Source organism: Triticum urartu, chromosome 4 (genome assembly GCF_003073215.2).
Source record: "Triticum urartu cultivar G1812 chromosome 4, Tu2.1, whole genome shotgun sequence".
In the NCBI taxonomy this organism is placed as follows: Eukaryota; Viridiplantae; Streptophyta; class Magnoliopsida; order Poales; family Poaceae; genus Triticum; species Triticum urartu.
The window spans coordinates 579,838,282-579,846,629 of record NC_053025.1 but is presented as its reverse complement, the minus strand read 5'-3'; positions in this window follow the sequence as shown (position 1 = coordinate 579,846,629).

The window sequence follows — 8,348 nt, the reverse complement described above, 5'->3', positions numbered from 1 at the left end:
GGATACGGCGTAACCCAGGCCACGCGTGCCCGTGCCCTGTTTTGGGCCTAGCCCAACATCGCTCGGCACCGTGTATGGCCCAGGCCCGGGGGCTCCTGTCGGTGTACTAGAGTAGGGGTACCCTAGTATCCCGAACTTGTGCACGGGCAGTCGCAGCATCCCACGGCAAGGCTTGCCGGGTGACCGCCAAGGTCCTCCGTGGTTCCTTTGGAGCCATTCAAGGACAAAGTATCCAAGCCAAGGAGACAAGACCCCGGCAAGAGGAGCTTGCCGGGAAGGCCAACCAAGGCATCTCAAGGAACTTGCCGCGACGTGCCACGCGTCCCGACAAGGCCCGGTGAGCGACAAGCTCCCGGACGCGACAAGACAACGACCGCGGCAAGGCGCTTGCCGCGGCAAGCCACCACTCTGTGTTCGCGCTCCAGCACATCCACCAACGTGTCGCTCTAGGACCCTTCCAGGCGTACGTGGCGGGAGGCTGTGCAGCCAGCGGTACGCGGTGGCAAGCGGCGCTGACAAGATTGCCATCGTGGCGAGCGGTGGCGTCCCTGACGGTCCCTTTTGCACTATTTAGGCGACGCAGACAGGCATTTAATGCTTTTGTCCCCTGCCGTCAGGGTTAGGTATGATACACTGTAGCAGGTAGCTGTACCAACCGCAACACCTTTCCATTTTTACCCTTGTCTACGTTGCCACCTGTCGGTGACCCCTTGAGCATATAAAAGGAGGCCCATGCGCAACGTGGAAAAGGGGGGGTTTTGGAAGAAGAGAACACTCACGCTCGGTCTCGTTAGCTGCTGGGGTGTACTGTAGCACTCCGCGCTCCCGAGCAAGAACTCAATACAAACCACAAAGCAGGAGTAGGGTTTTACGCATCCGTGCGGCCCGAACCTGGGTAAACTGCTCGTGTGCTTCGCCTCGATCCGCTCTTCGTGCGACCCTCGCCCTCGCCGAAACGAAAGGGACTCGGTCCGCCGGTCCCATAGGTGCTCGTGGATTAGTCCCCCGACAGAGTTGTTCAAGGGAGAGGTAGAGGAGTTCATTCGCATCAAGCCACGGGATGCATTCTCCATGTACAACCCTCCAAGCTGGGTGAGTTATATCTCCTTACTCCCATTCTTCTCGCATTCTTTGTCGTAGGTACTCACCTTGCCATTTTGCGACAGGAACTGCGAAAAGCCATAAGGGAGGTCAACAACCCATCTCCACAACTAGAGGACCCTGACCGGGCCCTCGCTCCCGGACTCGAAGAAGATCCGGACATATTCGTGGAGCTGATAGACCGGCAGTTCTATCAATTAAGCTGTGATGACACCATGGTGGCCATTACGGCCGACTATCCCGGACTGCTTCCTGCGTCGCACGTAAGAAAAAACCGAAAATCCCAACTCCAAAAACCAGGATCCCCTTTTAGACACTTCACCTACCATATACATATGGTGTTTTACAGGGAAGACATTCGGGATGCCGTGCCGAACCCACAGCAACTCGCCAACAAGAGGCACCGAGGCCGGGCAGGCCAAAAAGGAAGGCGGTCAGGACGGAGACACCGGTGCAGAGGTATGACAAAAACCCCGCTCCGTGGTTGTCGTCTTTCTCAAAATTTAATGACGTCCATGTTTCTTTAGCAGAAAAAATGCTCGCTGGAATATGTCCGGTGAGGCTGCCGATCATGCTTCCACCAGTCGGGCTCCAGGACCGGAGATAGAGGCGGAAGCCGACATGGGGCGGACGCCGGATACTCCCCCTACAGAGGATGCAGATAGACTATCCGCTACAAATTCAGAAGTGGAGAGCGCCATGAATCATAGGCGTCGCCGAGCCGTACCCCGTGATGCTTGCTTCTCACCAGAGGCATTTGATGCCTTCAATTCTGGAGACGCGTACCTCCGTGCTGCTCAAACTGGTCTAGCCAGAGCCACGGACCAGTTTGTAAGGGATGTACGGGTAAGCAAATATGACGATTATATGTAACAGTAGCCCCTGAGACTTGAAACAGTTAGCAGAACTGATTTAAGGATCATCTATTGTGCAGGTTCTTACAGAGAAGACTATTCGACTGTCACAGGAGCTAGAGGAATGCAAGACCCAACTTCGGGCCGCCGTTGCTGCATTGAAGGAACCTAAAAAGTCCCCAGCTGGTAACATTTGTTTCAAAGAATGATGGGTACCATATAGCATGCGGCGTGGCTGCAGATCTAACAATAGATATTGCAGATGAATCCAGAGAGAATCCGGAGGACCAGCATGCCGTATGACAGCTAAAGGCTGGCGAACGCGTGCTGACTGAGGTCAGGCGGGAGAAAAACAATCTCCAAGACGCCAATACCAAGTTGAGCGTGGAACTGAAAGATGTTCGAGCCCAGCTTGCGGACTCCGAGAAGGAGAATAAGCGGCTTCGACACGGCATTTTCAGTAAGTGCTTGAACGAACCCTTAAAAAGGGGACGGCGGAGAAGCTGGCTAACAGAGTTATGTCTGCAGGTATGCTGACGGGTCGTCCCGCGGAGGAGATGCCCGAGTCTGTGGGTGATCTTCTATCCGAGCTCTCACAACTACACGAACAAGTTCGGCAGGTGATGCAAGGTATTGCCCAGGCCTTGTGGCCATCAGTCTCCCTGCCAAAAGGCATTGGAGAGCTTGCGGAAAAGCTCAAGGGAGCATAGCGGCGCTTCCGATTATGAAAGATATCGGCCTGCTGTCAAGGTGCCAAGGAAGCCTGGGCCATGGTGAAGACGCGGTATACCAACGCTGACCCAAACCACATGGCCGAGGTCGGACCTGTGGGGCCCGATGGGAAAGAGATCCCTGTTAGCTTAGTCTATGGGCAAGTAGAATTAGCCGCAAAGTATTCCCAACAGGATTGTAGGCTAGACCGCCTGTTGGATGGTATAGAAGAGGAATTTAGTCAGTCTACATGACTGTGTAATTAAAGTGACATGTATAATGCCTTCTAGCCGGATTGTAGATCATTTGTCATGGCGGACCTTTTCGCTTCAACCTCGGGACCCGATAGTCCAGAGTGTGTCCGAATACCCGCTCAGTTATATAAGAACCGGGGTATGCGTGGAAACCAGGCGTAGGCGTCATTAGTGCTTGAACAGACAAGTGCCCAACTAGTTATGTTATATTACATGGGTAGTAAGAAACATCTTTCAGGGAGAATAGTTCCGTTAGGGGTTCCTTTCCCTGGGTACGCATGCCCTAAAGTGCTGGTCCGGACTTCTAGCAGAGACGCTGGCAAAAACATCTGGGGGCATATATGGAAAATAAATAAAAATCATCTTTTGTTCACCGACCGAATATTCCCTTAAGAACGCTAGCTTTTGGCTTCACCCAGTCTGAGGTACACATCCGGCTGACCCGGCAGTAACAATCACAGAGGTGCTCCCCTTATGCCCTAGCCAAATTAATGGGAATGTAGGGCATAAATACAAGAGCCAGCAACCCAGCTTGGCTAAAACTTAAGTCATATCAATGCATATAGTGGCGAAGAAAAGGTACATGCGGAAGAATAACACATGTTCGGGGCATGAAGCCCAGATAGATAATTAAGCTTCTGTGTAAGAAGCTCCCAGGTATAATGAGCGCGGTTAGCGCATCTATAGTGTGCAAGCGAGGCACAAGTTGGCCCTTGAAGGCCTTGAGAAAGAATAAAAGAAAGAAGAGAAAAAAGGCAGATAATGTATATGCAAAAAATGGACAGAGGAAGGAGACGAACACAGAGTCCGGCGCTAGGCGTAGAATCTTCGGAGCCTGGCTGCGTTCCATGGGTTCGGCTCAAGTCGATTATTCGATGCATCCCGCAGACGGTACGCTCCACCGGTCAGAACTTGGTCAATAATGAAGGGACCTTCCCATTTGGGCTCGAGCTTGGTCTTTTTCTTCTCCGACAGGCGTAGAATTAACTCGCCAACGTTATAAGTTTTGGCTCGTACTTCTCTGCTTTGGTATCTGCGAGCATGTTGCTGATAGAATCGGAACGGGCTTTTGCCACGTCGCGCTCCTCCTCCAGGGTGTCCAGACTGTCCTGCCGATCGAGCTCGGCTTCTCTTTCTTCGTACATGTGCACTCGAGGTGAGTCATGAATTATGTCGCAGGGCAGAACTGCCTCTGCGCCGTACACCATAAATAAGGGTGTATATCCGGTAGTATGATTCGGCGTGGTCCGCAGCCCCCAGAGTACGGAGTCGAGCTCCTCTACCCAGTGTGTGTTAGACTCCTTTAAGGACTGCACTAATCTGGGTTTAATGCCGCTCATGATAAGACCATTTGCTCGCCCAACTTGGCCGTTGGTTTGTGGGTGACAGACAGAAGCATAATCGAGCTTAATGCCCATGTTGCTTCACCAGAGTTTTACCTCGTCGACCATGAAGTTTGTGCCGTTGTTAGTGATGATGTTGTGGGGGACGACATAATCGTGTACAACCCCGGATATGAAGTCTATCACCGGTCCGGATTCGGGTGTTTTAACAGGTTTGGCTTCTATCCATTTGGTGAATTTATCCACCATGACCAGTAAGTATTTTTTTCTTATGGGTTCCCCCTTTAATGGGTCCAACCATGTCAAGCCCCGAGACTGCGAAGGGCCAGGTAATGGGGATTGTTTGGAGGGCAGTGGGTGGCATGTGGCTTTGGTTTGCAAAAAGCTGGCAACCGACGCAGCGTTGGACCAAGTCCTGTGCGTCTGCCCGGGCTGTCGGCCAATAAAAACCTGTACGGAAGGCCTTGCTTACAAGGGCCCGGGCTGCGGCATGGTGGCCGCCGAGTCCGGCGTGAATTTCTGCCAAAAGCTTCCGCCCTTCCTCTTCGGAGATGCATCTTTGAAGGACTCCGGTAGTGCTTTTTTTATACAGCTCTCACTCGTGGACCCTGTAGGCTTTAGATCGCCGCACTGTGCAGCGTGCCTCATTTTGGTCCTCGGGAAGTTCCTGCCTAGTTAGGTAGGCCAAGAATGGTTCTGTCCACGGGGCAATGATGGCCATTATGACGTGGGATGAAGGTGTTATTTCGGTGGCAGAGCCTCCGATTATGTTAGAGTGTTCGGTATCGGGCATTTTGGCCGGGTCCAGACTATTGTTACCAGTGTCCCCTTCCCATACCACGGATGGCTTAAACAACCTCTCCAAAAAGATGTTGGGGGAACCGCATCGCGTTTTGCACCGATGCGGGCGAGGATATCCACCGCCTGATTGTTTCCCCGAGCCACGTGGTGAAATTTGAGCCCCTCGAACCGAGCTGATATCTTTAGGACGGCGTGTCGATAGGCCGCCATCTTCAGATCCTTGGCATCGAAGTCTCCATTTATTTGGGATATTGAGAGGTTCGAATCCCCACGCACCTCCAGGCGTTGAATGCCCATGGAAATTGCCATCCGAAGACCATGTAACAGGGCTTCGTATTCGGCTGCGGTGTTGGAGTCTATATACAGTATCTGCAGTACGTATTACACTGTATCTCCGGTTGGGGACGTCAGGATGACGCCAGCCCCTAGACCAGCCAGCATTTTGGAGCCGTCGAAGTGCATGATCCAATTGGAGTATACGCCGTACTCTTTAGGGAGTTCGGCTTCCGTCCACTCGGCAACAAAGTCGGCCAATACTTGCGATTTAATGGCTCCCCGAGGTTTGTATGTTATGTCGAACGGGAGGAGCTCAATGGCCCATTTGGCAATCCGGCCCATGGTGTCGCGGTTGTTTATAATATCATTAAGTGGTACTTCTGAGGCTACTGTAATCGAACACTCTTGAAAGTAGTGTCACAGCTTCCGGGATGCCATGAATACCGCATAGGCTATCTTTTGATAATGTGGGTACCATGATTTGCATGGAGTGAGGATAGTGGATACATAATATACTGTCTTTTGAAGAGGTTATTTATGTCCGTCCGCTTCTCGTTCGACGACGAGCACTGCGCTTACAACCTGATGAGTTGCCACAATGTACAACAGCATTGGTTCGCCGATGTTTGGCGCGGCCAGGATTGGGTTGGTTGCCAGTATGGCTTTTATTTCTTCCAATCCGACTGTGGTAGCGTCCGTCCACTCAAAGTGTTCGGTGCGCCGAAGGAGGCGATAAAGGGGTAATGCCTTTTCTCCTAAGCGAGAGATAAAGCGGCTTAGAGCCACCACACATCCAGTTAATTTCTGGATTTGTTTGAGGTCCGTTGGGATAGCCAACTGTGACAGAGCTCAGATTTTGGCCAGATTAGCTTCAATTCCTCTACTGGAGACAATGAAGCCCAGGAGCTTTCCGGCTGGTACACCGAAAACACATTTTTCCGGATTGATCTTGATGTCGTATGTTCAGAGGTTGTTGAATGTGAGCCTCAAGTTGTCTATTAGCGAGTCGATGTGTTTGGTTTTAACGACCACATCATCTATGTATGCCTCTACTGTTTTGCCGATCTGTTTCTCCAGACATGTCTGAATCATGCGCTGATATGTTGCGCCGGCGTTTTTGAGCCCAAAAGGCATTGTGTTGAAACAGAAGGGGCCGTATGGTGTGATAAATGCCGTTGCGGTTTGGTCGGACTCCGCCATCTTGATTTGGTGGTAGCCGGAGTATGCGTCGAGGAAAACTCGTGTCCTACTGTAGCATCGATAATTTGATAAATGCGGGGAGGGGAAGGGATCCTTTGGGCAAGCCTTGTTGAGGTCCTTGAAGTCAACACATAGGCACCAGGATTTGTCCTTCTTTGGTACCATCACCAGGTTTGCTAGCCAGTCCGGGTGTTTTATTTCTCTAATGAATCCGGCCTCCAATAACTTGGCTAGTTCCTCTCCCATAGCTTGTCTCTTAGGTTCCGAGAAACGCCGAACAGCCTGCTTGACCGGCTTGAATCCCTTTAGGATATTGAGGCTGTGCTCGGCCAGCCTGCGTGGGATTCCTGGCATGTCTGAGGAGTGCCAGGCGAATATGTCCCAATTCTTGCGCAGGAACTCTCGTAGTGCGGCGTCCACGACGGGGTTTAGTTGTGCCTCGATGGAAGCTGTTTTTGTAGGGTCCGTTGGGTGGACTTGGAATTTGACTATTTCATCCGCTGGTTTAAAAGAGGTGGACTTGGATCTCTTGTCAAGTATCACGTCGTCCTTGTCCACTGTGGAGCATAGCGCAGTTAATTCCTAGGCCGAAAGGGCTTCGGATAATGCCTTGAGGGCCAATGCGGCTGTTTTGTTTTCGGCGCGAAGTGCTATGTCCGGATCACTAGCGAGAGTGATGATTCCGTTGGGCCCGGGCATTTTGAGCTTCATGTACCCATAATGGGGTATGGCTTGGAAGATCATGAACGCCTCCCGTCCTAAAAGGGCGTGGTATCCACTACTGAACGGGGCCACTTGGAATGTAATTTCTTCGGACCTATAGTTCTCCGCGTGCCGAATACCACATCTAGTGTGATTTTCCCAGCACAGCGTGCTTCCCGACTAGGGATGATTCCTCTGAAGGTTGTGCTACTTTGCTCAATGCGGTTCCAGTCTATTTCCATTTTTTGAAGAGGTTTAATCCACTACCGCCGTCCATGAGTACTTTGGTGTGTTGAAAGCCGTCCACAATTGGACTGAGGACCAGTGCAGCTGGTGCTCGGGCTGTTCGGAATTTAGGTTCATCACTGGCATTGAAGGTAATAGCCATGTCACTCCATGGATTTATTTCTGCCACATGGCAGATTTCGGCAATGTTGCGGAGTGTTCGCTTGCACCTATTATTTGACGCGAAGGTCTCAAAGACTGTTAATACCGTATTATTATCCCTGGGATGGTTCTCTATGGCATCTGGGATGAGAAGATCCTCGCCGCTTTTGGCCACCTGCCGGAGTATCCAACATGCTCTAAGGCTGTGTGTTGGTATGGTATCCGCTGTACTATGAATTTTGCAGGGTCCGTTGAGCCATCCCTCCAATACGGTTCCACGCCCTGTAGAGGGTTTTTGCTTCTTTGTAATTAACTCGGGTGTCTTATGATAGTGCACCCTTTTACTTCGGACTGGGTGTATATTCGGAGCCGGATTATCCCAAAATTTCGTTTCGGTTTTCCAGGCACTTTCCATCACACGGTACTTTTGTACTATGGACGCCAAGTTGGCGAAGCGTGATATGTCACGGCGACTTATGGCGTTAAGGATTCCCTTGTCCGTGCAGTTATTGCAGAAAAGTGAGACTGCATCTTCCTCGCGGTAGTCCTTAACCTTGTTCATCACAAGGAGGAATCTGGCCCAATAATGATGTACTGTTTCATGGGGCTCTTGCCTAATGTGGGAAAGATCGTTTATGTCTGGGTGGGTGGGTGTATTTGAGTCCGAACCCTTACCCGATCTGAGACCCAGGGGCCGAGGTGTTTCCAATGTTGGAAGT